At 45.2% G+C, this 20,000-nt stretch overlaps 34 non-coding genes and 62 pseudogenes across 34 annotated transcripts; all 96 read left to right on the top strand.

Annotated features, from left to right (window-relative positions):
- Nucleotides 1-65, top strand: part of LOC142129336 (5S ribosomal RNA) — a 119-nt pseudogene extending 54 nt beyond the window's left edge.
- An 83-nt stretch (nucleotides 66-148) lies between these two features.
- LOC142129402 (5S ribosomal RNA) lies at nucleotides 149-267 on the top strand (annotated as a pseudogene).
- Nucleotides 268-351: 84 nt separating this feature from the next.
- On the top strand, nucleotides 352-470 carry LOC142129390 (5S ribosomal RNA; annotated as a pseudogene).
- An 83-nt stretch (nucleotides 471-553) lies between these two features.
- Nucleotides 554-672, top strand: LOC142129190 (5S ribosomal RNA). The gene has a single exon (XR_012685789.1). It is a non-coding gene; the product is annotated as a 5S ribosomal RNA (ribosomal RNA).
- Nucleotides 673-757: 85 nt separating this feature from the next.
- LOC142129137 (5S ribosomal RNA) lies at nucleotides 758-876 on the top strand. Its single transcript, XR_012685740.1, has one exon. It is a non-coding gene; the product is annotated as a 5S ribosomal RNA (ribosomal RNA).
- Nucleotides 877-959: 83 nt separating this feature from the next.
- Nucleotides 960-1,078, top strand: LOC142129241 (5S ribosomal RNA; annotated as a pseudogene).
- Nucleotides 1,079-1,162: 84 nt separating this feature from the next.
- LOC142129585 (5S ribosomal RNA) lies at nucleotides 1,163-1,281 on the top strand (annotated as a pseudogene).
- Nucleotides 1,282-1,364: 83 nt separating this feature from the next.
- LOC142129346 (5S ribosomal RNA) lies at nucleotides 1,365-1,483 on the top strand (annotated as a pseudogene).
- Nucleotides 1,484-1,566: 83 nt separating this feature from the next.
- Nucleotides 1,567-1,685, top strand: LOC142129114 (5S ribosomal RNA). Its single transcript, XR_012685719.1, has one exon. It is a non-coding gene; the product is annotated as a 5S ribosomal RNA (ribosomal RNA).
- Nucleotides 1,686-1,769: 84 nt separating this feature from the next.
- LOC142129234 (5S ribosomal RNA) lies at nucleotides 1,770-1,888 on the top strand. Its single transcript, XR_012685829.1, has one exon. It is a non-coding gene; the product is annotated as a 5S ribosomal RNA (ribosomal RNA).
- An 84-nt stretch (nucleotides 1,889-1,972) lies between these two features.
- LOC142129418 (5S ribosomal RNA) lies at nucleotides 1,973-2,091 on the top strand (annotated as a pseudogene).
- An 84-nt stretch (nucleotides 2,092-2,175) lies between these two features.
- Nucleotides 2,176-2,294, top strand: LOC142129118 (5S ribosomal RNA). Its single transcript, XR_012685723.1, has one exon. It is a non-coding gene; the product is annotated as a 5S ribosomal RNA (ribosomal RNA).
- Nucleotides 2,295-2,378: 84 nt separating this feature from the next.
- LOC142129323 (5S ribosomal RNA) lies at nucleotides 2,379-2,497 on the top strand. The gene has a single exon (XR_012685843.1). It is a non-coding gene; the product is annotated as a 5S ribosomal RNA (ribosomal RNA).
- Nucleotides 2,498-2,580: 83 nt separating this feature from the next.
- Nucleotides 2,581-2,700, top strand: LOC142129579 (5S ribosomal RNA; annotated as a pseudogene).
- An 85-nt stretch (nucleotides 2,701-2,785) lies between these two features.
- LOC142129203 (5S ribosomal RNA) lies at nucleotides 2,786-2,904 on the top strand. Its single transcript, XR_012685801.1, has one exon. It is a non-coding gene; the product is annotated as a 5S ribosomal RNA (ribosomal RNA).
- An 85-nt stretch (nucleotides 2,905-2,989) lies between these two features.
- LOC142129299 (5S ribosomal RNA) lies at nucleotides 2,990-3,108 on the top strand. The gene has a single exon (XR_012685841.1). It is a non-coding gene; the product is annotated as a 5S ribosomal RNA (ribosomal RNA).
- An 84-nt stretch (nucleotides 3,109-3,192) lies between these two features.
- Nucleotides 3,193-3,311, top strand: LOC142129571 (5S ribosomal RNA; annotated as a pseudogene).
- Nucleotides 3,312-3,395: 84 nt separating this feature from the next.
- LOC142129200 (5S ribosomal RNA) lies at nucleotides 3,396-3,514 on the top strand. Its single transcript, XR_012685798.1, has one exon. It is a non-coding gene; the product is annotated as a 5S ribosomal RNA (ribosomal RNA).
- An 84-nt stretch (nucleotides 3,515-3,598) lies between these two features.
- On the top strand, nucleotides 3,599-3,717 carry LOC142129613 (5S ribosomal RNA). Its single transcript, XR_012685873.1, has one exon. It is a non-coding gene; the product is annotated as a 5S ribosomal RNA (ribosomal RNA).
- An 83-nt stretch (nucleotides 3,718-3,800) lies between these two features.
- LOC142129492 (5S ribosomal RNA) lies at nucleotides 3,801-3,919 on the top strand (annotated as a pseudogene).
- Nucleotides 3,920-4,004: 85 nt separating this feature from the next.
- LOC142129302 (5S ribosomal RNA) lies at nucleotides 4,005-4,123 on the top strand (annotated as a pseudogene).
- Nucleotides 4,124-4,205: 82 nt separating this feature from the next.
- LOC142129264 (5S ribosomal RNA) lies at nucleotides 4,206-4,324 on the top strand (annotated as a pseudogene).
- An 84-nt stretch (nucleotides 4,325-4,408) lies between these two features.
- On the top strand, nucleotides 4,409-4,527 carry LOC142129334 (5S ribosomal RNA; annotated as a pseudogene).
- Nucleotides 4,528-4,610: 83 nt separating this feature from the next.
- Nucleotides 4,611-4,729, top strand: LOC142129401 (5S ribosomal RNA; annotated as a pseudogene).
- An 84-nt stretch (nucleotides 4,730-4,813) lies between these two features.
- Nucleotides 4,814-4,932, top strand: LOC142129389 (5S ribosomal RNA; annotated as a pseudogene).
- An 83-nt stretch (nucleotides 4,933-5,015) lies between these two features.
- Nucleotides 5,016-5,134, top strand: LOC142129187 (5S ribosomal RNA). The gene has a single exon (XR_012685787.1). It is a non-coding gene; the product is annotated as a 5S ribosomal RNA (ribosomal RNA).
- Nucleotides 5,135-5,219: 85 nt separating this feature from the next.
- On the top strand, nucleotides 5,220-5,338 carry LOC142129218 (5S ribosomal RNA). Its single transcript, XR_012685815.1, has one exon. It is a non-coding gene; the product is annotated as a 5S ribosomal RNA (ribosomal RNA).
- Nucleotides 5,339-5,422: 84 nt separating this feature from the next.
- LOC142129141 (5S ribosomal RNA) lies at nucleotides 5,423-5,541 on the top strand. The gene has a single exon (XR_012685744.1). It is a non-coding gene; the product is annotated as a 5S ribosomal RNA (ribosomal RNA).
- Nucleotides 5,542-5,625: 84 nt separating this feature from the next.
- LOC142129582 (5S ribosomal RNA) lies at nucleotides 5,626-5,744 on the top strand. Its single transcript, XR_012685868.1, has one exon. It is a non-coding gene; the product is annotated as a 5S ribosomal RNA (ribosomal RNA).
- An 83-nt stretch (nucleotides 5,745-5,827) lies between these two features.
- On the top strand, nucleotides 5,828-5,946 carry LOC142129459 (5S ribosomal RNA; annotated as a pseudogene).
- Nucleotides 5,947-6,233: 287 nt separating this feature from the next.
- Nucleotides 6,234-6,352, top strand: LOC142129461 (5S ribosomal RNA; annotated as a pseudogene).
- Nucleotides 6,353-6,437: 85 nt separating this feature from the next.
- LOC142129375 (5S ribosomal RNA) lies at nucleotides 6,438-6,556 on the top strand (annotated as a pseudogene).
- An 84-nt stretch (nucleotides 6,557-6,640) lies between these two features.
- LOC142129414 (5S ribosomal RNA) lies at nucleotides 6,641-6,759 on the top strand (annotated as a pseudogene).
- Nucleotides 6,760-6,844: 85 nt separating this feature from the next.
- On the top strand, nucleotides 6,845-6,963 carry LOC142129502 (5S ribosomal RNA; annotated as a pseudogene).
- Nucleotides 6,964-7,046: 83 nt separating this feature from the next.
- On the top strand, nucleotides 7,047-7,165 carry LOC142129547 (5S ribosomal RNA; annotated as a pseudogene).
- Nucleotides 7,166-7,249: 84 nt separating this feature from the next.
- Nucleotides 7,250-7,368, top strand: LOC142129359 (5S ribosomal RNA; annotated as a pseudogene).
- An 83-nt stretch (nucleotides 7,369-7,451) lies between these two features.
- LOC142129260 (5S ribosomal RNA) lies at nucleotides 7,452-7,570 on the top strand (annotated as a pseudogene).
- An 83-nt stretch (nucleotides 7,571-7,653) lies between these two features.
- On the top strand, nucleotides 7,654-7,772 carry LOC142129400 (5S ribosomal RNA; annotated as a pseudogene).
- An 84-nt stretch (nucleotides 7,773-7,856) lies between these two features.
- Nucleotides 7,857-7,975, top strand: LOC142129310 (5S ribosomal RNA; annotated as a pseudogene).
- Nucleotides 7,976-8,058: 83 nt separating this feature from the next.
- LOC142129186 (5S ribosomal RNA) lies at nucleotides 8,059-8,177 on the top strand. Its single transcript, XR_012685786.1, has one exon. It is a non-coding gene; the product is annotated as a 5S ribosomal RNA (ribosomal RNA).
- Nucleotides 8,178-8,261: 84 nt separating this feature from the next.
- On the top strand, nucleotides 8,262-8,380 carry LOC142129262 (5S ribosomal RNA). Its single transcript, XR_012685837.1, has one exon. It is a non-coding gene; the product is annotated as a 5S ribosomal RNA (ribosomal RNA).
- Nucleotides 8,381-8,464: 84 nt separating this feature from the next.
- On the top strand, nucleotides 8,465-8,583 carry LOC142129139 (5S ribosomal RNA). The gene has a single exon (XR_012685742.1). It is a non-coding gene; the product is annotated as a 5S ribosomal RNA (ribosomal RNA).
- An 84-nt stretch (nucleotides 8,584-8,667) lies between these two features.
- LOC142129570 (5S ribosomal RNA) lies at nucleotides 8,668-8,786 on the top strand. Its single transcript, XR_012685867.1, has one exon. It is a non-coding gene; the product is annotated as a 5S ribosomal RNA (ribosomal RNA).
- Nucleotides 8,787-8,869: 83 nt separating this feature from the next.
- LOC142129534 (5S ribosomal RNA) lies at nucleotides 8,870-8,988 on the top strand (annotated as a pseudogene).
- A 287-nt stretch (nucleotides 8,989-9,275) lies between these two features.
- On the top strand, nucleotides 9,276-9,394 carry LOC142129460 (5S ribosomal RNA; annotated as a pseudogene).
- An 84-nt stretch (nucleotides 9,395-9,478) lies between these two features.
- Nucleotides 9,479-9,597, top strand: LOC142129374 (5S ribosomal RNA; annotated as a pseudogene).
- An 84-nt stretch (nucleotides 9,598-9,681) lies between these two features.
- Nucleotides 9,682-9,800, top strand: LOC142129413 (5S ribosomal RNA; annotated as a pseudogene).
- Nucleotides 9,801-9,885: 85 nt separating this feature from the next.
- Nucleotides 9,886-10,004, top strand: LOC142129521 (5S ribosomal RNA; annotated as a pseudogene).
- An 84-nt stretch (nucleotides 10,005-10,088) lies between these two features.
- LOC142129558 (5S ribosomal RNA) lies at nucleotides 10,089-10,207 on the top strand. Its single transcript, XR_012685866.1, has one exon. It is a non-coding gene; the product is annotated as a 5S ribosomal RNA (ribosomal RNA).
- An 83-nt stretch (nucleotides 10,208-10,290) lies between these two features.
- On the top strand, nucleotides 10,291-10,409 carry LOC142129214 (5S ribosomal RNA). The gene has a single exon (XR_012685811.1). It is a non-coding gene; the product is annotated as a 5S ribosomal RNA (ribosomal RNA).
- Nucleotides 10,410-10,493: 84 nt separating this feature from the next.
- LOC142129575 (5S ribosomal RNA) lies at nucleotides 10,494-10,612 on the top strand (annotated as a pseudogene).
- An 83-nt stretch (nucleotides 10,613-10,695) lies between these two features.
- Nucleotides 10,696-10,814, top strand: LOC142129586 (5S ribosomal RNA; annotated as a pseudogene).
- An 84-nt stretch (nucleotides 10,815-10,898) lies between these two features.
- LOC142129326 (5S ribosomal RNA) lies at nucleotides 10,899-11,017 on the top strand (annotated as a pseudogene).
- An 83-nt stretch (nucleotides 11,018-11,100) lies between these two features.
- On the top strand, nucleotides 11,101-11,219 carry LOC142129463 (5S ribosomal RNA; annotated as a pseudogene).
- An 85-nt stretch (nucleotides 11,220-11,304) lies between these two features.
- On the top strand, nucleotides 11,305-11,423 carry LOC142129143 (5S ribosomal RNA). The gene has a single exon (XR_012685746.1). It is a non-coding gene; the product is annotated as a 5S ribosomal RNA (ribosomal RNA).
- Nucleotides 11,424-11,506: 83 nt separating this feature from the next.
- On the top strand, nucleotides 11,507-11,625 carry LOC142129356 (5S ribosomal RNA; annotated as a pseudogene).
- An 83-nt stretch (nucleotides 11,626-11,708) lies between these two features.
- Nucleotides 11,709-11,827, top strand: LOC142129471 (5S ribosomal RNA). Its single transcript, XR_012685858.1, has one exon. It is a non-coding gene; the product is annotated as a 5S ribosomal RNA (ribosomal RNA).
- Nucleotides 11,828-11,911: 84 nt separating this feature from the next.
- LOC142129561 (5S ribosomal RNA) lies at nucleotides 11,912-12,030 on the top strand (annotated as a pseudogene).
- Nucleotides 12,031-12,113: 83 nt separating this feature from the next.
- Nucleotides 12,114-12,232, top strand: LOC142129535 (5S ribosomal RNA; annotated as a pseudogene).
- An 84-nt stretch (nucleotides 12,233-12,316) lies between these two features.
- On the top strand, nucleotides 12,317-12,435 carry LOC142129358 (5S ribosomal RNA; annotated as a pseudogene).
- An 83-nt stretch (nucleotides 12,436-12,518) lies between these two features.
- Nucleotides 12,519-12,637, top strand: LOC142129355 (5S ribosomal RNA; annotated as a pseudogene).
- Nucleotides 12,638-12,720: 83 nt separating this feature from the next.
- On the top strand, nucleotides 12,721-12,839 carry LOC142129458 (5S ribosomal RNA). Its single transcript, XR_012685856.1, has one exon. It is a non-coding gene; the product is annotated as a 5S ribosomal RNA (ribosomal RNA).
- An 84-nt stretch (nucleotides 12,840-12,923) lies between these two features.
- LOC142129510 (5S ribosomal RNA) lies at nucleotides 12,924-13,042 on the top strand (annotated as a pseudogene).
- Nucleotides 13,043-13,125: 83 nt separating this feature from the next.
- Nucleotides 13,126-13,244, top strand: LOC142129599 (5S ribosomal RNA; annotated as a pseudogene).
- Nucleotides 13,245-13,328: 84 nt separating this feature from the next.
- Nucleotides 13,329-13,447, top strand: LOC142129357 (5S ribosomal RNA; annotated as a pseudogene).
- An 84-nt stretch (nucleotides 13,448-13,531) lies between these two features.
- LOC142129560 (5S ribosomal RNA) lies at nucleotides 13,532-13,650 on the top strand (annotated as a pseudogene).
- An 83-nt stretch (nucleotides 13,651-13,733) lies between these two features.
- Nucleotides 13,734-13,852, top strand: LOC142129361 (5S ribosomal RNA; annotated as a pseudogene).
- An 84-nt stretch (nucleotides 13,853-13,936) lies between these two features.
- Nucleotides 13,937-14,055, top strand: LOC142129397 (5S ribosomal RNA). Its single transcript, XR_012685850.1, has one exon. It is a non-coding gene; the product is annotated as a 5S ribosomal RNA (ribosomal RNA).
- Nucleotides 14,056-14,138: 83 nt separating this feature from the next.
- Nucleotides 14,139-14,257, top strand: LOC142129354 (5S ribosomal RNA; annotated as a pseudogene).
- Nucleotides 14,258-14,340: 83 nt separating this feature from the next.
- Nucleotides 14,341-14,459, top strand: LOC142129391 (5S ribosomal RNA; annotated as a pseudogene).
- An 85-nt stretch (nucleotides 14,460-14,544) lies between these two features.
- LOC142129164 (5S ribosomal RNA) lies at nucleotides 14,545-14,663 on the top strand. Its single transcript, XR_012685766.1, has one exon. It is a non-coding gene; the product is annotated as a 5S ribosomal RNA (ribosomal RNA).
- Nucleotides 14,664-14,747: 84 nt separating this feature from the next.
- Nucleotides 14,748-14,866, top strand: LOC142129563 (5S ribosomal RNA; annotated as a pseudogene).
- An 85-nt stretch (nucleotides 14,867-14,951) lies between these two features.
- LOC142129147 (5S ribosomal RNA) lies at nucleotides 14,952-15,070 on the top strand. The gene has a single exon (XR_012685749.1). It is a non-coding gene; the product is annotated as a 5S ribosomal RNA (ribosomal RNA).
- An 84-nt stretch (nucleotides 15,071-15,154) lies between these two features.
- Nucleotides 15,155-15,273, top strand: LOC142129523 (5S ribosomal RNA; annotated as a pseudogene).
- Nucleotides 15,274-15,357: 84 nt separating this feature from the next.
- LOC142129159 (5S ribosomal RNA) lies at nucleotides 15,358-15,476 on the top strand. Its single transcript, XR_012685760.1, has one exon. It is a non-coding gene; the product is annotated as a 5S ribosomal RNA (ribosomal RNA).
- An 84-nt stretch (nucleotides 15,477-15,560) lies between these two features.
- On the top strand, nucleotides 15,561-15,679 carry LOC142129261 (5S ribosomal RNA; annotated as a pseudogene).
- An 82-nt stretch (nucleotides 15,680-15,761) lies between these two features.
- On the top strand, nucleotides 15,762-15,880 carry LOC142129185 (5S ribosomal RNA). The gene has a single exon (XR_012685785.1). It is a non-coding gene; the product is annotated as a 5S ribosomal RNA (ribosomal RNA).
- An 84-nt stretch (nucleotides 15,881-15,964) lies between these two features.
- LOC142129343 (5S ribosomal RNA) lies at nucleotides 15,965-16,082 on the top strand (annotated as a pseudogene).
- An 83-nt stretch (nucleotides 16,083-16,165) lies between these two features.
- Nucleotides 16,166-16,284, top strand: LOC142129117 (5S ribosomal RNA). The gene has a single exon (XR_012685722.1). It is a non-coding gene; the product is annotated as a 5S ribosomal RNA (ribosomal RNA).
- An 83-nt stretch (nucleotides 16,285-16,367) lies between these two features.
- LOC142129498 (5S ribosomal RNA) lies at nucleotides 16,368-16,486 on the top strand (annotated as a pseudogene).
- Nucleotides 16,487-16,570: 84 nt separating this feature from the next.
- On the top strand, nucleotides 16,571-16,689 carry LOC142129601 (5S ribosomal RNA; annotated as a pseudogene).
- Nucleotides 16,690-16,772: 83 nt separating this feature from the next.
- Nucleotides 16,773-16,891, top strand: LOC142129444 (5S ribosomal RNA; annotated as a pseudogene).
- Nucleotides 16,892-16,976: 85 nt separating this feature from the next.
- Nucleotides 16,977-17,095, top strand: LOC142129283 (5S ribosomal RNA; annotated as a pseudogene).
- Nucleotides 17,096-17,180: 85 nt separating this feature from the next.
- LOC142129544 (5S ribosomal RNA) lies at nucleotides 17,181-17,299 on the top strand (annotated as a pseudogene).
- Nucleotides 17,300-17,382: 83 nt separating this feature from the next.
- Nucleotides 17,383-17,501, top strand: LOC142129455 (5S ribosomal RNA; annotated as a pseudogene).
- An 83-nt stretch (nucleotides 17,502-17,584) lies between these two features.
- LOC142129517 (5S ribosomal RNA) lies at nucleotides 17,585-17,700 on the top strand (annotated as a pseudogene).
- An 84-nt stretch (nucleotides 17,701-17,784) lies between these two features.
- Nucleotides 17,785-17,903, top strand: LOC142129281 (5S ribosomal RNA; annotated as a pseudogene).
- Nucleotides 17,904-17,986: 83 nt separating this feature from the next.
- Nucleotides 17,987-18,105, top strand: LOC142129236 (5S ribosomal RNA). The gene has a single exon (XR_012685831.1). It is a non-coding gene; the product is annotated as a 5S ribosomal RNA (ribosomal RNA).
- An 84-nt stretch (nucleotides 18,106-18,189) lies between these two features.
- On the top strand, nucleotides 18,190-18,308 carry LOC142129145 (5S ribosomal RNA). Its single transcript, XR_012685747.1, has one exon. It is a non-coding gene; the product is annotated as a 5S ribosomal RNA (ribosomal RNA).
- An 83-nt stretch (nucleotides 18,309-18,391) lies between these two features.
- Nucleotides 18,392-18,510, top strand: LOC142129504 (5S ribosomal RNA; annotated as a pseudogene).
- Nucleotides 18,511-18,594: 84 nt separating this feature from the next.
- LOC142129101 (5S ribosomal RNA) lies at nucleotides 18,595-18,713 on the top strand. The gene has a single exon (XR_012685707.1). It is a non-coding gene; the product is annotated as a 5S ribosomal RNA (ribosomal RNA).
- Nucleotides 18,714-18,797: 84 nt separating this feature from the next.
- On the top strand, nucleotides 18,798-18,916 carry LOC142129562 (5S ribosomal RNA; annotated as a pseudogene).
- Nucleotides 18,917-19,001: 85 nt separating this feature from the next.
- On the top strand, nucleotides 19,002-19,120 carry LOC142129146 (5S ribosomal RNA). The gene has a single exon (XR_012685748.1). It is a non-coding gene; the product is annotated as a 5S ribosomal RNA (ribosomal RNA).
- Nucleotides 19,121-19,397: 277 nt separating this feature from the next.
- On the top strand, nucleotides 19,398-19,516 carry LOC142129292 (5S ribosomal RNA; annotated as a pseudogene).
- Nucleotides 19,517-19,600: 84 nt separating this feature from the next.
- LOC142129385 (5S ribosomal RNA) lies at nucleotides 19,601-19,719 on the top strand. The gene has a single exon (XR_012685849.1). It is a non-coding gene; the product is annotated as a 5S ribosomal RNA (ribosomal RNA).
- Nucleotides 19,720-19,802: 83 nt separating this feature from the next.
- Nucleotides 19,803-19,921, top strand: LOC142129352 (5S ribosomal RNA; annotated as a pseudogene).
- The last annotated feature ends 79 nt before the right edge of the window (nucleotides 19,922-20,000 follow it).

Below are 20,000 nucleotides of genomic sequence, written 5' to 3'. Positions count from 1 at the left end.
AGCAGGACCGGGCCTGGTTAGTACTTGGATGGGAGACCACCTGCGAATACCAGATGCTGTAGGCCTTTCTTTTTTATTTTCTCTTGTTCCGGGTTCCTTCAATGCTGGTTTTCAGATGTATAAGAGATGTAGGTCAGTATGAAACCATACCTACAGCCACACCACCCTGAACAAGCCCATTCTCATCTGATCTTGGAAGCTAAGAAGGGCTGGGCCTGGTTAGTACTTTGATGGGAGACCACCTGGGAATACCAGATGCTGTAGGCCTTTCTTTTTTATTTTCTCTTGTTCCGACTTCCTTCAATGCTGGTTTTGAGATGTATAAGAGATGTAGGTCATTAGAAAAACAATACCTACAGCCACACCACCCTGAACAAGCCCAATCTCATCTGATCTTGGAAGCTAAGCAGGACCAGGCCTGGTTAGTACTTGGATGGGAGACCACCTGGGAATACCAGATGCTGTAGGCCTTTCTTTTTTATTTTCTCTTGTTCCGGCTTCCTTCAATGCTGGTTTTCAGATGTATAAGAGATGTAGGTCAGTATGAAACCATACCTACAGCCACACCACCCTGAACAAGCCCAATCTCATCTGATCTTGGAAGCTAAGAAGGGCTGGGCCTGGTTAATACTTGGATGGGAGACCACCTGGGAATACCAGGTGCTGTAGGCCTTTTTTTTTTTTTTTTCTCTTGTTCCGTCTTCCTTCAATGCTGGTTTTGAGATGTATAAGAGATGTAGGTCATTAGAAAAACAATACCTACAGTCACACCACCCTGAACAAGCCCAATCTCATCTGATCTTGGAAGCTAAGCAGGGCCGGGCCTGGTTAGTACTTGGATGGTAGACCACCTGGGAATACCAGGTGCTGTAGGCAGTTTTTTTTATTTTCTCTTGTTCCGGCTTCCTTCGAAGCTGGTTTTGAGATGTATAAGACATGTAGGTCATTAGAAAACCAAAACCTACAGCCACACCACCCTGAACAAGCCCAATCTCATCTGATCTTGGAAGCTAAGCAAGACCGGGCCTGATTAGTACTTGGATGGGAGACCACCTGGGAATACCAGGTGCTGTAGGCCATTTTTTTTTATTTTCTCTTGTTCCGGCTTCCTTCAATGCTGGTTTTGAGATGTATAAGAGATGTAGGTCATTAGGAAGCCAATACCTACAGACACACCACCCTGAATAAGCCTAATCTCGTCTGATCTTGAAAGCTAAGCAGGGCCGGGCGTGGTTAGTACTTGGATAGGAGACCAACTGGGAATACCAGATGCTGTAGGCCATATTTTTTTATTTTCTCTTGTTCCGGCTTCCTTCGAAGCTGGATTTGAGATGTATAAGAGATGTAGGTCTTTAAGAAATCAATGCTATAGCCACACCCCCCTGAACAAGCCCAATCTCATCTGATCTTGGAAGCTAAGCAGGGCCAGGCCTGGTTAGTACTCGGATGGGAGACCACCTGGGAATACCAGGTGCTGTAGGCCTTTTTTTTTATTTTCTCTTGTTCCGGCTTCCTACAATGCTGGTTTTAAGATGTATAAGAGATGTAGGTCAGTAAGAAAACAATACCTACAGCCACACCACCCTGAACAAGCCCAATCTCATCTGATCTTGGAAGCTAAGCAGAGCTGGGCCTGGTTAGTACTTGGGTGGGAGACCACCTGGGAATACCAGGTGCTGTAGGCAATTTTTTTTTATTTTCTCTTGTTCCGACTTCCTTCGAAGCTGGTTTTGAGATGTATAAGAGATGTAGGTCTTTAGGAAACCAATACCTACAGCCACACCACCATGAACAAGCCCAATCTCATCTGATCTTGGAAGCTAAGAAGGGCTGGGCCTGGTTAGTACTTGGATGGGAGACCACCTGGGAATACCAGGTGCTGTAGGCAATTTATTTTTATTTTCTCTTGTTCCGACTTCCTTCAATGCTGGTTTTGAGATGTATAAGAGATGTAGGTCATTAGGAAACCAATACCCACAGCCACACCACCCTGAACAAGCCCAATCTCGTCTGATCTTGGAAGCTAAGCAGGGCCTGGCCTGGTTAGTATTTGGATGGGAGACCACCTGGGAATACCAGGTGCTGTAGGCAGTTTTTTTTTATTTTCTCTTGTTCCGGCTTCCTTCGAAGCTGGTTTTGAGATGTATAAGACATGTAGGTCTTTAGAAAACCAATACCTACAGCCACACCACCCTGAACAAGCCCAATCTCATTTGATCTTGGAAGCTAAGCAGGACCGGGCCTGGTTAGTACTTGGATGGGAGACCACCTGGGAATACCAGGTGCTGTAGGCCATTTTTTTTTATTTTCTCTTGTTCCGGCTTCCTTCAATGCTGGTTTTGAGATGTATAAGAGATGTAGGTCATTAGGAAACCAATACCTACAGCCACACCACCCTGAACAAGCCCAATCTCATCTGGTCTTGGAAGCTAAGCAGGGCCGGGCCTGGTTAGTACTTGGATGGGAGACCACCTGGGAATACCAGGTGCTGTAGGCCTTTTATTTTATTTTTTCTTGTTCCGGCTTCCTTCAATGCTGGTTTTGAGATGTATAAGAGATGTAGGTCATTAGGAAATCAATATCTACAGCCACACCACCCTGAACAAGCCCAATCTCGTCTGATCTTGAAAGCTAAGCAGGGCCAGGCCTGGTTAGTAGTTTGGATGGGAGACCACCTGGGAATACCAGGTGCTTTAGGCAATTTTTTTTTTATTTTCTCTTGTTCCGGCTTCCTTCGAAGCTGGTTTTGAGATGTATAAGAGATGTAGGTCTTTAGGAAACCAATACCTACAGCCACACCACCCTGAACAAGCCCAATCTCATCTGATCTTGGAAGCTAAGAAGGGCCGGGCCTGGTTAGTACTTGAATGGGAGACCACCTGGGAATACCAGGTGCTGTAGGCAATTTTTTTTTTATTTTCTCTTGTTCCGACTTCCTTCAATGCTGGTTTTGAGATGTATAAGAGATGTAGGTCATTAGGAAACCAATGCCTACAGCCACACCACCCTGAACAAGCCCAATCTCATCTGATCTTGGAAGCTAAGAAGGGCCGGGCCTGGTTAGTACTTGGATGGGAGACCACCTGGGAATACCAGGTGCTGTAGGCAATTTATTTTTATTTTCTCTTGTTCCGACTTCCTTCAATGCTGGTTTTGAGATGTATAAGAGATGTAGGTCATTAGGAAAAAAATACACACAGCCACACCACCCTGAACAAGCCCAATCTCATCTGATCTTGGAAGCTAAGCAGGGCCCAGCCTGGTTAGTACTTGGATGGGAGACCACCTGGGAATACCAGGTGTGGTAGGCAGTTTTTTTTTATTTTCTCTTGTTCCGGCTTCCTTCGAAGCTGGTTTTGAGATGTATAAGACATGTAGGTCTTTAGAAAACCAATACCTACAGCCACACCACCCTGAGCAAGCCCAATCTCATTTGATCTTGGAAGCTAAGCAGGACCGGGCCTGGTTAGTACTTGGATGGGAGACCACCTGGGAATACCAGGTGCTGTAGGCCATTTTTTTTTATTTTCTCTTGTTCCGGCTTCCTTCAATGCTGGTTTTGAGATGTATAAGAGATGTAGGTCATTAGGAAACCAATACCTACAGCCACACCACCCTGAACAAGCCCAATCTCATCTGATCTTGGAAGCTAAGCAGGGCCAGGCCTGGTTAGTACTTGGATGGGAGACCACCTGGGAATACCAGGTGCTGTAGGCCTTTTATTTTATTTTTTCTTGTTCCGGCTTCCTTCAATGCTGGTTTTGAGATGTATAAGAGATGTAGGTCATTAGGAAATCAATATCTACAGCCACACCACCCTGAACAAGCCCAATCTCGTCTGATCTTGAAAGCTAAGCAGGGCCAGGCCTGGTTAGTAGTTGGATGGGAGACCACCTGGGAATACCAGGTGCTTTAGGCAATTTTTTTTTTATTTTCTCTTGTTCCGGCTTCCTTCGAAGCTGGTTTTGAGATGTATAAGAGATGTAGGTCATTAAGAAACCAATACATACAGCCACACCCCCCTGAACAAGCCCAATCTCATCTGATCTTGGAAGCTAAGCAGGGCTGGGCCTGGTTAGTACTCGGATGGGAGACCACCTGGGAATACGAGGTGCTGTAGGCTTTTTTTTTATTTTCTCTTGTTCCGGCTTCCTACAATGCTGGTTTTAAGATGTATAAGAGATGTAGGTCAGTAAGAAACTAATACCTACAGCCACACCACCCTGAACAAGCCCAATCTCATCTGATCTTGGAAGCTAAGAAGGGCTGGGCCTGGTTAGTACTTTGATGGGAGACCACCTGGGAATACCAGATGCTGTAGGCCTTTCTTTTTTATTTTCTCTTGTTCCGACTTCCTTCAATGCTGGTTTTGAGATGTATAAGAGATGTAGGTCATTAGAAAAGCAATACCTACAGCCACACCACCCTGAACAAGCCCAATCTCATCTGATCTTGGAAGCTAAGCAGGACCGGGCCTGGTTAGTACTTGGATGGGAGACCACCTGCGAATACCAGATGCTGTAGGCCTTTCTTTTTTATTTTCTCTTGTTCCGGGTTCCTTCAATGCTGGTTTTCAGATGTATAAGAGATGTAGGTCAGTATGAAACCATACCTACAGCCACACCACCCTGAACAAGCCCATTCTCATCTGATCTTGGAAGCTAAGAAGGGCTGGGCCTGGTTAGTACTTTGATGGGAGACCACCTGGGAATACCAGATGCTGTAGGCCTTTCTTTTTTATTTTCTCTTGTTCCGACTTCCTTCAATGCTGGTTTTGAGATGTATAAGAGATGTAGGTCATTAGAAAAACAATACCTACAGCCACACCACCCTGAACAAGCCCAATCTCATCTGATCTTGGAAGCTAAGCAGGACCAGGCCTGGTTAGTACTTGGATGGGAGACCACCTGGGAATACCAGATGCTGTAGGCCTTTCTTTTTTATTTTCTCTTGTTCCGGCTTCCTTCAATGCTGGTTTTCAGATGTATAAGAGATGTAGGTCAGTATGAAACCATACCTACAGCCACACCACCCTGAACAAGCCCAATCTCATCTGATCTTGGAAGCTAAGAAGGGCTGGGCCTGGTTAATACTTGGATGGGAGACCACCTGGGAATACCAGGTGCTGTAGGCCTTTTTTTTTTTTTTTTCTCTTGTTCCGTCTTCCTTCAATGCTGGTTTTGAGATGTATAAGAGATGTAGGTCATTAGAAAAACAATACCTACAGTCACACCACCCTGAACAAGCCCAATCTCATCTGATCTTGGAAGCTAAGCAGGGCCGGGCCTGGTTAGTACTTGGATGGGAGACCACCTGGGAATACCAGGTGCTTTAGGCAATTCTTTTTTATTTTCTCTTGTTCCGACTTCCTTCAATGCTGGTTTTGAGATGTATAAGAGATGTAGGTCATGAGGAAACCAACACCTACAGCCACACCACCCTGAACAAGCCCAATCTCATCAGATCTTGGAAGCTAAGCAGGGCCAGGCCTGGTTAGTACTTGGATGGGAGACCACCTGGGAATACCAGGTGCTGTAGGCAATTCTTTTTTATTTTCTCTTGTTCCGACTTCCTTCAATGCTGGTTTTGAGATGTATAAGATATGTAGGTCATGAGGAAACCAACACCTACAGCCACACCACCCTGAACAAGCCCAATCTCATCTGATCTTGGAAGCTAAGCAGGGCCGGGCCTGGTTAGTACTTGGATGGTAGACCACCTGGGAATACCAGGTGCTGTAGGCAGTTTTTTTAATTTTCTCTTGTTCCGGCTTCCTTCGAAGCTGGTTTTGAGATGTATAAGACATGTAGGTCATTAGAAAACCAATAGCTACAGCCACACCACCCTGAACAAGCCCAATCTCCTCTGATCTTGGAAGCTAAGCAGGACCGGGCCTGGTTAGTACTTGGATGGGAGACCACCTGGGAATACCGGGTGCTTTAGGCCATTTTTTTTTTATTTTCTCTTGGTCCGGCTTCCTTCAATGCTGGTTTTGAGATGTATAAGAGATGTAGGTCATTAGAAAGCCAATACCTACAGACACACCACCCTGAATAAACCTAATCTCGTCTGATCTTGAAAGCTAAACAGGGCCAGGCCTGGTTAGTAATTGCATAGGAGACCAACTGGGAATACCAGATGCTGTATGATTGTTTTTTTTATTTTCTCTTGTTCCGGCTTCCTGCAAAGCTGGTTTTGAGATGTATAAGAGATGTAGGTCATTAGGAAACCAATACTATAACCACACCACCCTGAACAAGCCCAATCTCATCTGATCTTGGATGCTAAGTAGGGTCGGGCCTGGTTAGTACTTGGATGGGAGACCACCTATGAATACCAGGTGCTGTAGGCCTTTTTTTTTTTTTTTTCTCTTGTTCCGGCTTCCTTCAATGCTGGTTTTGAGATGTATAAGAGATGTAGGTCATTAGGAAAACAATACATACAGCCACACCACCCTGAACAAGCCCAATCTCATCTGATCTTGGAAGCTAAGAAGGGCCGGGCCTGGTTAGTACTTGGATGGGAGACCACCTGGAAATACCAGGTGCTGTAGGCAATTTTTTTTTATTTTCTCTTGTTCCGACTTCCTTCGAAGCTGGTTTTGAGATGTATAAGACATGTAGGTCTTTAGAAAACCAATACCTACAGGCACACCACCCTGAACAAGCCCAATCTCATTTGATCTTGGAAGCTAAGGAGGACCGGGCCTGGTTAGTACTTGGATGGGAGACCACCTGGGAATACCAGGTGCTGTAGGCCTTTTTTTTTTTATTTTCTCTTGTTCCGTCTTCCTTCAATGCTTGTTTTGAGATGTATAAGAGATGTAGGTCATTAGAAAAACAATACCTACAGTCACACCACCCTGAATAAGCCTAATCTCGTCTGATCTTGAAAGCTAAGCAGGGCCGGCACTGGTTAGTACTTGGATGGGAGACCACCTGGGAATAACAGGTGCTGTAGGCCATTTTTTTTTATTTTCTCTTGTTCCGGCTTCCTGCAAAGCTGGTTTTGAGATGTATAAGAGATGTAGGTCATTAGGAAACCAATACTATAACCACACCACCCTGAGAAAGCCCAATCTCATCTGATCTTGGATGCTAAGTAGGGTCAGGCCTGGTTAGTACTTGGATGGGAGACCACCTATGAATACCAGGTGCTGTAGGCTTTTTTTTTTTATTTTCTCTTGTTCCGGCTTACTTCAATGCTGGTTTTGAGATGTATAAGAGATGTAGGTCATTAGGAAAACAATACATACAGCCACACCACCCTGAACAAGCCCAATCTCGTCTGATCTTGGAAGCTAAGCAGGGCCAGACCTGGTTAGTACTTGGATGGGAGACCATCTGGGAATACCAGGTGCTGTAGGCCTTTTTTTTTATTTTCTCTTGTTCCGGCTTCCTTCAAAGCTGGATTTGAGATGCATAAGAGATGTAGGTCATTAGGAAACCAATACCTACAGCCACACCACCCTGAACAAGCCCAATCTCATCTGATCTTGGAAGCTAAGCAGGACCGGGCCTGGTTAGTACTTGGATGGGAGACCACCTGGGAATACCAGATGCTGTAGGCCTTTCTTTTTTATTTTCTCTTGTTCCGGCTTCCTTCAATGCTGGTTTTCAGATGTATAAGACATGTAGGTCAGTATGAAACCATACCTACAGCCACACCACCCTGAACAAGCCCATTCTCATCTGATCTTGGAAGCTAAGAAGGGCTGGGCCTGGTTAGTACTTTGATGGGAGACCACCTGGGAATACCAGATGCTGTAGGCCTTTCTTTTTTATTTTCTCTTGTTCCGACTTCCTTCAATGCTGGTTTTGAGATGTATAAGAGATGTAGGTCATTAGAAAAACAATGCCTACAGCCAAACCACCCTGAACAAGCCCAATCTCATCTGATCTTGGAAGCTAAGCAGGACCAGGCCTGGTTAGTACTTGGATGGGAGACCACCTGGGAATACCAGATGCTGTAGGCCTTTCTTTTTTATTTTCTCTTGTTCCGGCTTCCTTCAATGCTGGTTTTCAGATGTATAAGAGATGTAGGTCAGTATGAAACCATACCTACAGCCACACCACCCTGAACAAGCCCAATCTCATCTGATCTTGGAAGCTAAGAAGGGCTGGGCCTGGTTAATACTTGGATGGGAGACCACCTGGGAATACCAGGTGCTGTAGGCCTTTTTTTTTTTTTTTCTCTTGCTCCGTCTTCCTTCAATGCTGGTTTTGAGATGTATAAGAGATGTAGGTCATTAGAAAAACAATACCTACAGTCACACCACCCTGAACAAGCCCAATCTCATCTGATCTTGGAAGCTAAGCAGGGCCGGGCCTGGTTAGTACTTGGATGGGAGACCACCTGGGAATACCAGGTGCTGTAGGCAATTCTTTTTTATTTTCTCTTGTTCCGACTTCCTTCAATGCTGGTTTTGAGATGTATAAGAGATGTAGGTCATGAGGAAACCAACACCTACAGCCACACCACCCTGAACAAGCCCAATCTCATCAGATCTTGGAAGCTAAGCAGGGCCAGGCCTGGTTAGTACTTGGATGGGAGACCACCTGGGAATACCAGGTGCTGTAGGCAATTCTTTTTTATTTTCTCTTGTTCCGACTTCCTTCAATGCTGGTTTTGAGATGTATAAGATATGTAGGTCATGAGGAAACCAACACCTACAGCCACACCACCCTGAACAAGCCCAATCTCATCTGATCTTGGAAGCTAAGCAGGGCCGGGCCTGGTTAGTACTTGGATGGTAGACCACCTGGGAATACCAGGTGCTGTAGGCAGTTTTTTTAATTTTCTCTTGTTCCGGCTTCCTTCGAAGCTGGTTTTGAGATGTATAAGACATGTAGGTCATTAGAAAACCAATAGCTACAGCCACACCACCGTGAACAAGCCCAATCTCATCTGATCTTGGAAGCTAAGCAGGACCAGGCCTGGTTAGTACTTGGATGGGAGACCACCTGGGAATACCGGGTGCTTTAGGCCATTTTTTTTTTATTTTCTCTTGGTCCGGCTTCCTTCAATGCTGGTTTTGAGATGTATAAGAGATGTAGGTCATTAGAAAGCCAATACCTACAGACACACCACCCTGAATAAACCTAATCTCGTCTGATCTTGAAAGCTAAACAGGGCCAGGCCTGGTTAGTACTTGCATAGGAGACCAACTGGGAATACCAGATGCTGTATGATTGTTTTTTTTATTTTCTCTTGTTCCGGCTTCCTGCAAAGCTGGTTTTGAGATGTATAAGAGATGTAGGTCATTAGGAAACCAATACTATAACCACACCACCCTGAACAAGCCCAATCTCATCTGATCTTGGATGCTAAGTAGGGTCGGGCCTGGTTAGTACTTGGATGGGAGACCACCTATGAATACCAGGTGCTGTAGGCCTTTTTTTTTTTTTTTCTCTTGTTCCGGCTTCCTTCAATGCTGGTTTTGAGATGTATAAGAGATGTAGGTCATTAGGAAAACAATACATACAGCCACACCACCCTGAACAAGCCCAATCTCATCTGATCTTGGAAGCTAAGAAGGGCCGGGCCTGGTTAGTACTTGGATGGGAGACCACCTGGAAATACCAGGTGCTGTAGGCAATTTTTTTTTATTTTCTCTTGTTCCGACTTCCTTCGAAGCTGGTTTTGAGATGTATAAGACATGTAGGTCTTTAGAAAACCAATACCTACAGGCACACCACCCTGAACAAGCCCAATCTCATTTGATCTTGGAAGCTAAGGAGGACCGGGCCTGGTTAGTACTTGGATGGGAGACCACCTGGGAATACCAGGTGCTGTAGGCCTTTTTTTTTTTATTTTCTCTTGTTCCGTCTTCCTTCAATGCTGGTTTTGAGATGTATAAGAGATGTAGGTCATTAGAAAAACAATACCTACAGTCACACCACCCTGAGCAAGCCCAATCTCATCTGATCGCGGAAGCAAAGCAGGGCCAGGCCTGGTTAGTACTTGGATGGGAGACCACCTGGGAATATCAGGTGCTGTAGGCAATTCTTTTTTATTTTCTCTTGTTCCGACTTCCTTCAATGCTGGTTTTGAGATATATAAGATATGTAGGTCATGAGGATACCAACACCTACAGCCACACCACCCTGAACAAGCCCAATCTCATCTGATCTTGGAAGCTAAGCAGGGCCGGGCCTGGTTAGTACTTGGATGGTAGACCACCTGGGAATACCAGGTGCTGTAGGCAGTTTTTTTTATTTTCTCTTGTTCCGGCTTCTTTCGAAGCTGGTTTTGAGATGTATAAGACATGTAGGTCATTAGAAAACCAATACCTACAGCCACACCACCCTGAACAAGCCCAATCTCATCTGATCTTGGAAGCTAAGCAAGACCGGGCCTGGTTAGTACTTGGATGGGAGACCACCTGGGAATACCAGGTGCTGTAGGCCATTTTTTTTTATTTTCTCTTGTTCCGGCTTCCTTCAATGCTGGTTTTGAGATGTATAAGAGATGTAGGTCATTAGGAAGCCAATACCTACAGACACACCACCCTGAATAAGCCTAATCTCGTCTAATCTTGAAAGCTAAGCAGGGCCGGCACTGGTTAGTACTTGGATGGGAGACCACCTGGGAATACCAGGTGCTGTAGGCCATTTTTTTTTATTTTCTCTTGTTCCGGCTTCCTGCAAAGCTGGTTTTGAGATGTATAAGAGATGTAGGTCATTAGAAAACCAATACTATAACCACACCACCCTGAGAAAGCCCAATCTCATCTGATCTTGGATGCGAAGTAGGGTCGGGACTGGTTAGTACTTGGATGGGAGACCACCTATGAATACCAGGTGCTGTAGGCTTTTTTTTTTTATTTTCTCTTGTTCCGGCTTACTTCAATGCTGGTTTTGAGATGTATAAGAGATGTAGGTCATTAGGAAAACAATACATACAGCCACACCACCCTGAACAAGCCCAATCTCGTCTGATCTTGGAAGCTAAGCAGGGCCAGACCTGGTTAGTACTTGGATGGGAGACCACCTGGGAATACCAGGTGCTGTAGGCCTTTTTTTTTATTTTCTCTTGTTCCGGCTTCCTTCAAAGCTGGATTTGAGATGCATAAGAGATGTAGGTCATTAGGAAACCAATACCTGCAGCCACACCACCATGAACAAGCCCAATCTCATTTGATCTTGGAAGCTAAGCTGGACCAGGCCTGGTTAGTACTTGGATGGGAGACCACCTGGGAATACCAGGTGCTGTAGGCCTTTTTTTTTTTATTTTCTCTTGTTCCGGCTTCTTTCAATGCTGGTTTTGAGATGTATAAGAGATGTAGGTCATTAAGAAACCAATACATACAGCCACACCACCCTGAACAAGCCCAATCTCGTCTGATCTTGGAAGCTAAGCAGGGCCGGGCCTGATTAGTACTTGGATGGGAGACCACCTGGGAATACCAGGTGCTGTAGGCCTTATTTTTTTATTTTCTCTTGTTCCGGCTTCCTTCGAAGCTGGATTTGAGATGTATAAGAGATGTAGGTCTTTAGGAAACCAATGCTATAGCCACACCCCCCTGAACAAGCCCAATCTCATCTGATCTTGGAAGCTAAGCAGGGCCGGGCCTGGTTAGTACTCGGATGGGAGACCACCTGGGAATACGAGGTGCTGTAGGCCTTTTTTTTTATTTTCTCTTGTTCCGGCTTCCTACAATGCTGGTTTTAAGATGTATAAGAGATGTAGGTCAGTAAGAAACTAATACCTACAGCCACACCACCCTGAACAAGCCCAATCTCATCTGATCTTGGAAGCTAAGCAGGACCGGGCCTGGTTAGTACTTGGATGGGAGACCACCTGGGAATACCAGGTGCTGTAGGCCATTTTTTTTTATTTTCTCTTGTTCCGGCTTCCTTCAATGCTGGTTTTGAGATGTATAAGAGATGTAGGTCATTAGGAAGCCAATACCTACAGACACACCACCCTGAATAAGCCTAATCTCGTCTGATCTTGAAAGCTAAGCAGGGCCAGGACTGGTTAGTACTTGGATGGGAGACCACCTGGAAATACCAGGTGCTGTAGGCCATTTCTTTTTATTTTCTCTTGTTCCGGCTTCCTGCAAAGCTGGTTTTGAGATGTATAAGAGATGTAGGTCATTAGGAAACCAATACTATAACCACACCACCCTGAACAAGCCCAATCTCATCTGATCTTGGATGCTAAGTAGGGTCAGGCCTGGTTAGTACTTGGATGGGAGACCACCTATGAATACCAGGTGCTGTAGGCTTTTTTTTTTTATTTTCTCTTGTTCCGGCTTACTTCAATGCTGGTTTTGAGATGTATAAGAGATGTAGGTCATTAGGTAAACAATACATACAGCCACACCACCCTGAACAAGCCCAATCTCGTCTGATCTTGGAAGCTAAGCAGGGCCAGACCTGGTTAGTACTTGGATGGGAGACCATCTGGGAATACCAGGTGCTGTAGGCCTTATTTTTTTATTTTCTCTTGTTCCGGCTTCCTTCGAAGCTGGATTTGAGATGTATAAGAGATGTAGGTCTTTAGGAAACCAATGCTATAGCCACACCCCCCTGAACAAGCCCAATCTCATCTGATCTTGGAAGCTAAGCAGGGCCGGGCCTGGTTAGTACTCGGATGGGAGACCACCTGGGAATACGAGGTGCTGTAGGCCTTTTTTTTTATTTTCTCTTGTTCCGGCTTCCTACAATGCTGGTTTTAAGATGTATAAGAGATGTAGGTCAGTAAGAAACTAATACCTACAGCCACACCACCCTGAACAAGCCCAATCTCATCTGATCTTGGAAGCTAAGCAGGACCGGGCCTGGTTAGTACTTGGATGGGAGACCACCTGGGAATACCAGGTGCTGTAGGCCATTTTTTTTTATTTTCTCTTGTTCCGGCTTCCTTCAATGCTGGTTTTGAGATGTATAAGAGATGTAGGTCATTAGGAAGCCAATACCTACAGACACACCACCCTGAATAAGCCTAATCTCGTCTGATCTTGAAAGCTAAGCAGGGCCGGGACTGGTTAGTACTTGGATGGGAGACCACCTGGAAATACCAGGTGCTGTAGGCCATTTCTTTTTATTTTCTCTTGTTCCGGCTTCCTGCAAAGCTGGTTTTGAGATGTATAAGAGATGTAGGTCATTAGGAAACCAATACTATAACCACACCACCCTGAACAAGCCCAATCTCATCTGATCTTGGATGCTAAGTAGGGTCAGGCCTGGTTAGTACTTGGATGGGAGAACACCTATGAATACCAGGTGCTGTAGGCTTTTTTTTTTTATTTTCTCTTGTTCCGGCTTACTTCAATGCTGGTTTTGAGATGTATAAGAGATGTAGGTCATTAGGTAAACAATACATACAGCCACACCACCCTGAACAAGCCCAATCTCGTCTGATCTTGGAAGCTAAGCAGGGCCAGACCTGGTTAGTACTTGGATGGGAGACCATCTGGGAATACCAGGTGCTGTAGGCCTTTTTTTTTTATTTTCTCTTGTTCCGGCTTCCTTCGAAGCTGGATTTGAGATGTATAAGAGATGTAGGTCATTAGGAAACCAATACCTACAGCCACACCACCATGAACAAGCCCGATCTCGTCTGATCTTGGAAGCTAAGCAGGGCCCGGCCTGGCTAGTAATTGGATGGGAGACCACCTGGGAATACCAGTTGCTGTAGGCAGTTTTTTTTATTTTCTCTTGTTCCGGCTTCCTTCAAAGCTGGTTTTGAGATGTATAAGACCTGTAGGTCTTTAGAAAACCAATACCTACAGCCACACCACCCTGAACAAGCCCAATCTCATTTGATCTTGGAAGCTAAGCTGGACCAGGCCTGGTTAGTACTTGGATGGGAGACCACCTGGGAATACCAGGTGCTGTAGGCCTTTTCTTTTTATTTTCTCTTGTTCCGGCTTCCTTCAATGCTGGTTTTGAGATGTATAAGAGATGTAGGTCATTAAGAAACCAATACATACAGCCACACCACCCTGAACAAGCCCAATCTCGTCTGATCTTGGAAGCTAAGCAGGGCTGGGCCTGGTTAGTACTTGGATGGGAGACCACCTGGGAATACCAGGTGCTGTAGGCCTTATTTTTTTATTTTCTCTTGTTCCGGCTTCCTTCGAAGCTGGATTTGAGATGTATAAGAGATGTAGGTCTTTAGGAAACCAATGCTATAGCCACACCCCCCTGAACAAGCCCAATCTCATCTGATCTTGGAAGCTAAGCAGGGCCGGGCCTGGTTAGTACTCGGATGGGAGACCACCTGGGAATACGAGGTGCTGTAGGCCTTTTTTTTTATTTTCTCTTGTTCCGGCTTCCTACAATGCTGGTTTTAAGATGTATAAGAGATGTAGGTCAGTAAGAAACTAATACCTACAGACACACCACCCTGAACAAGCCCAATCTCATCTGATCTTGGAAGCTAAGAAGGGCTGGGCCTGGTTAGTACTTTGATGGGAGACCACCTGGGAATACCAGATGCTGTAGGCCTTTCTTTTTTATTTTCTCTTGTTCCGACTTCCTTCAATGCTGGTTTTGAGATGTATAAGAGATGTAGGTCATTAGAAAATACAATACCTACAGCCACACCACCCTGAACAAGCCCAATCTCGTCTGATCTTGGAAGCTAAGCAGGGCTGGGCCTGGTTAGTACTTGGATGGGAGACCACCTGGGAATACCAGGTGCTGTAGGCAATTTTTTTTTATTTTCTCTTGTTCCGACTTCCTTCAATGCTGGTTTTGAGATGTATAAGAGATGTAGGTCATTAGGAAATCAATATCTACAGCCACACCACCCTGAACAAGCCCAATCTCGTCTGATCTTCAAAGCTAAGCAGGGCCAGGCCTGGTTAGTAGTTGGATGGGAGACCACCTGGGAATACCAGGTGCTTTAGGCAATTTTTTTTTTATTTTCTCTTGTTCCGGCTTCCTTCGAAGCTGGTTTTGAGATGTATAAGAGATGTAGGTCTTTAGGAAACCAATACCTACAGCCACACCACCCTGAACAAGCCCAATCTCATCTGATCTTGGAAGCTAAGAAGGGCCGGGCCTGGTTAGTACTTGGATGGGAGACCACCTGGGAATACCAGGTGCTGTAGGCAATTTTTTTTTATTTTCTCTTGTTCCGACTTCCTTCAATGCTGGTTTTGAGATGTATAAGAGATGTAGGTCATTAGGAAACCAATAGCTACAGCCACACCACCCTGAACAAGCCTAATCTTATCTGATCTTGGAAGCTAAGCAGGGCCCGGCCTGGTTAGTACTTGGATGGGAGACCACCTGGAAATACCAGGTGCTGTAGGCAGTTTTTTTTTATTTTCTCTTGTTCCGGCTTCCTTCGAAGCTGGTTTTGAGATGTATAAGAAATGTAGGTCTTTAGAAAATCAATACCTACAGCCACACCACCCTGAACAAGCCCAATCTCATTTGATCTTGGAAGCTAAGCAGGACCGGGCCTGGTTAGTACTTGGATGGGAGACCACCTGAGAATACCAGGTGCTGTAGGCCATTTTTTTTTATTTTCTATTGTTCCGGCTTCCTTCAATGCTGGTTTTGAGATGTATAAGAGATGTAGGTCATTAGGAAACCAATACCTACAGCCACACCCCCCTGAACAAGCCCAATCTCATCTGATCTTGGAAACTAAACAGGGCCGAGCCTGGTTAGTACTTGGATGGGAGACCACCTGGGAATACCAGGTGCTGTAGGCCTTTTATTTTATTTTTTTTTGTTCCGGCTTCCTTCAATGCTGGTTTTCAGATGTATAAGAGATGTAGGTCAGTAGGAAACCATACCTACAGCCACACCACCCTGAACAAGCCCAATCTCATCTGATCTTGGAAGCTAAGAAGGGCTGGGCCTGGTTAATACTTGGATGGGAGACCACCTGGGAATACCAGGTGCTGTAGGCCTTTTTTTTTTTTTTTCTCTTGTTCCGTCTTCCTTCAATGCTGGTTTTGAGATGTATAAGAGATGTAGGTCATTAGAAATACAATACCTACAGTCACACCCCCCTGAACAAGCCCAATCTCATCTGATCTTGGAAGCTAAGCAGGGCCGGGCCTGGTTAGTACTTGGATGGGAGACCACCTGGAATACCAGGTGCTGTAGGCAATTCTTTTTTTTTTCTCTTGTTCCGACTTCCTTCAATGCTGGTTTTGAGATGTATAAGAGATGTAGGTCATGAGGAAACCAACACCTACAGCCACACCACCCTGAACAAGCCCAATCTCATCTGATCTTGGAAGCTAAGCAGGGCGGGGCCTGGTTAGTACTTGGATGGTAGACCACCTGGGAATACCAGGTGCTGTAGGCAGTTTTTTTTATTTTCTCTTGTTCCGGCTTCCTTCGAAGCTGGTTTTGAGATGTATAGGACATGTAGGTCATTAGAAAACCAAAACCTACAGCCACACCACCCTGAACAAGCCCAATCTCAGCTGATCTTGGAAGCTAAGCAGGACCAGGCATGGTTAGTACTTGGATGGGAGACCAACTGGGAATACCAGGTGCTGTAGGCCATTTTTTTTTTATTTTCTCTTGTCCGGCTTCCTTCAATGCTGGTTTTGAGATGTATAAGAGATGAAGGTCATTAGGAAGCCAATACCTACAGACACACCACCCTGAATAAGCCTAATCTCACCTGATCTTGAAAGCTAAGCAGGGCCGGGCCTGGTTAGTACTTGGATAGGAGACCAACTGGGAATACCAGATGCTGTATGATTGTTTTTTTTATTTTCTCTTGTTCCGGCTTCCTGCAAAGCTGGTTTTGAGATGTATAAGAGATGTAGGTCATTAGGAAACCAATACTATAGCCACACCATCCTGAACAAGCCCAATCTCATCTGATCTTGGATGCTAAGTAGGGTCGGGCCTGGTTAGTACTTGGATGGGAGACCACCTATGAATACCAGGTGCTGTAGGCCTTTTTTTTTTTATTTTCTCTTGTTCCGGCTTCCTTCAATGCTGGTTTTGAGATGTATAAGAGATGTAGGTCATTAGGAAAACAATACATACAGCCACACCACCCTGAACAAGCCCAATCTCATCTGATCTTGGAAGCTAAGCAGGGCCAGGCCTGATTAGTACTTGGATGGGAGACCATCTGGGAATACCAGGTGCTGTAGGCCTTTTTTTTTTTATTTTCTCTTGTTCCGGCTTCCTTCAATGCTGGTTTTGAGATGTATAAGAGATGTAGGTCATTAGCAAACCAATACATACATCCACACCACCCTGAACGAGCCCAATCTCGTCTGATCTTGGAAGCTATGCAGGGCCGGGCCTGGTTAGTACTTGGATATGAGACCACCTGGGAATACCAGGTGCTGTAGGCCTTATTTTTTTATTTTCTCTTGTTCCGGCTTCCTTCGAAGCTGGATTTGAGATGTATAAGAGATGTAGGTCTTTAGGAAACCATTGCTATAGCCACACCCCCCTGAACAAGCCCAATCTCATCTGATCTTGGAAGCTAAGCAGGGCTGTGCCTGGTTAGTACTCGGATGGGAGACCACCTGGGAATACCAGATGCTGTAGGCCTTTTTTTTTATTTTCTCTTGTTCCGGCTTCCTACAATGCTGGTTTTAAGATGTATAAGAGATGTAGGTCAGTAAGAAACCAATACCTACAGCCACACCACCCTGAACAAGCCCAATCTCATCTGATCTTGGAAGCTAAGAAGGGCTGGGCCTGGTTAGTACTTTGATGGAAGACCTGGGAATACCAGATGCTGTAGGCCTTTCTTTTTTATTTTCTCTTGTTCCGACTTCCTTCAATGCTGGTTTTGAGATGTATAAGAGATGTAGGTCATTAGGAAACCAATACCTACAGCAACACCACCCTGAACAAGCCCAATCTCATCTGATCTTGGAAGCTAAGCAGGGCCCGGCCTGGTTAGTACTTGGATGGGAGACCATCTGGGAATACCAGGTGCTGTAGGCCTTTTTTTTTTATTTTCTCTTGTCCGGCTTCCTTCGAAGCTGGATTTGAGATGTATAAGAGATGTAGGTCATTAGGAAACCAATACCTACAGCAACACCACCCTGAACAAGCCCAATCTCATTTGATCTTGGAAACTAAGCAGGACCGGGCCTGGTTAGTACTTGGATGGGAGACCACCTGGGAATACCAGGTGCTGTAGGCCATTTTTTTTTATTTTCTCTTGTTCCGGCTTCCTTCAATGCTGGTTTTGAGATGTATAAGAGATGTAGGTCATTAGGAAACCAACGCATACATCCACACCACCCTGAACGAGCCCAATCTCGTCTGATCTTGGAAGCTAAGCAGGGCCGGGCCTGGTTAGTACTTGGATGGGAGACCACCTGGGAATACCAGGTGCTGTAGGCCTTATTTTTTTATTTTCTCTTGTTCCGGCTTCCTTCGAAGCTGGATTTGAGATGTATAAGAGATGTAGGTCTTTAGGAAACCAATGCTATAGCCACACCCCCCTGAACAAGCCCAATCTCATCTGATCTTAGAAGCTAAGCAGGGCTGTGCCTGGTTAGTACTTGGATGGGAGACCACCTGGGAATACCAGATGCTGTAGGCCTTTCTTTTTTATTTTCTCTTGTTACGACTTCCTTCAATGCTGGTTTTGAGATGTATAAGAGATGTAGGTCATTAGAAAAACAATACCTACAGCCGCACCACCCTGAACAAGCCCAATCTCGTCTGATCTTGGAAGCTAAGCAGGGCTGGGCCTGGTTAGTACTTGGATGGGAGACCACCTGGGAATACCAGGTGCTGTAGGCAATTTTTTTTTATTTTCTCTTGTTCCGGCTTCCTTCAATGCTGGTTTTGAGATGTATAAGAGATGTAGGTCATTAGGAAATCAATATCTACAGCCACACCACCCTGAACAAGCCCAATCTCGTCTGATCTTCAAAGCTAAGCAGGGCCAGGCCTGGTTAGTAGTTGGATGGGAGACCACCTGGGAATACCAGGTGCTTTAGGCAATTTTTTTTTTATTTTCTCTTGTTCCGGCTTCCTTCGAAGCTGGTTTTGAGATGTATAAGAGATGTAGGTCTTTAGGAAACCAATACCTACAGCCACACCACCCTGAACAAGCCCAATCTCATCTGATCTTGGAAGCTAAGAAGGGCCGGGCCTGGTTAGTACTTGGATGGGAGACCACCTGGGAATACCAGGTGCTGTAGGCAATTTTTTTTTATTTTCTCTTGTTCCGACTTCCTTCAATGCTGGTTTTGAGATGTATAAGAGATGTAGGTCATTAGGAATCCATTACCTACAGCCACACCACCCTGAACAAGCCTGATCTTGGAAGCTAAGCAGGGCCCGGCCTGGTAAGTTCTTGGATGGGAGACCACCTGGGAATACCAGGTGCTGTAGGCAGTTTTTTTTTATTTTCTCTTGTTCCGGCTTCCTTCGAAGCTGGTTTTGAGATGTATAAGACATGTAGGTCTTTAGAAAACCAATACCTACAGCCACACCACCCTGAACAAGCCCAATCTCATTTGATCTTGGAAGCTAAGCAGTAACGGGCCTGGTTAGTACTTGGATGGGAGACCACCTGGGAATACCAGGTGCTGTAGGCCATTTTTTTTTATTTTCTCTTGTACCGGCTTCCTTCAATGCTGGTTTTGAGATGTATAAGAGATGTAGGTCATTAGGAAACCAATACCTACAGCCACACCACCCTGAACAAGCCCAATCTCATCTGATCTTGGAAGCTAAGCAGGGCCGGGCCTGGTTAGTACTTGGATGGGAGACCACCTCGGAATACCAGGTGCTGTAGGCCTTTTATTTTATTTTCTCTTGTTCCGGCTTCCTTCAATGCTGGTTTTGAGATGTATAAGAGATGTAGGTCATTAGGAAGCCAATACCTACAGCCACACCACCCTGAACAAGCCCAATCTCATCTGATTTTGGAAGCTAAGCAGGGCCGGGCCTGGTTAGTACATGGATGGGAGACCACCTGGGAATACCAGATGCTGTAGGCCTTTCTTTTTTATTTTCTCTTGTTCCGACTTCCTTCAATGCTGGTTTTGAGATGTATAAGAGATGTAGGTCATTAGAAAA

This window comes from Mixophyes fleayi, unplaced genomic scaffold (genome assembly GCF_038048845.1).
Source record: "Mixophyes fleayi isolate aMixFle1 unplaced genomic scaffold, aMixFle1.hap1 Scaffold_313, whole genome shotgun sequence".
NCBI classification, from domain to species: domain Eukaryota; kingdom Metazoa; phylum Chordata; class Amphibia; order Anura; family Limnodynastidae; genus Mixophyes; species Mixophyes fleayi.
This window is presented reverse-complemented; position numbering and strand designations above follow the sequence as displayed.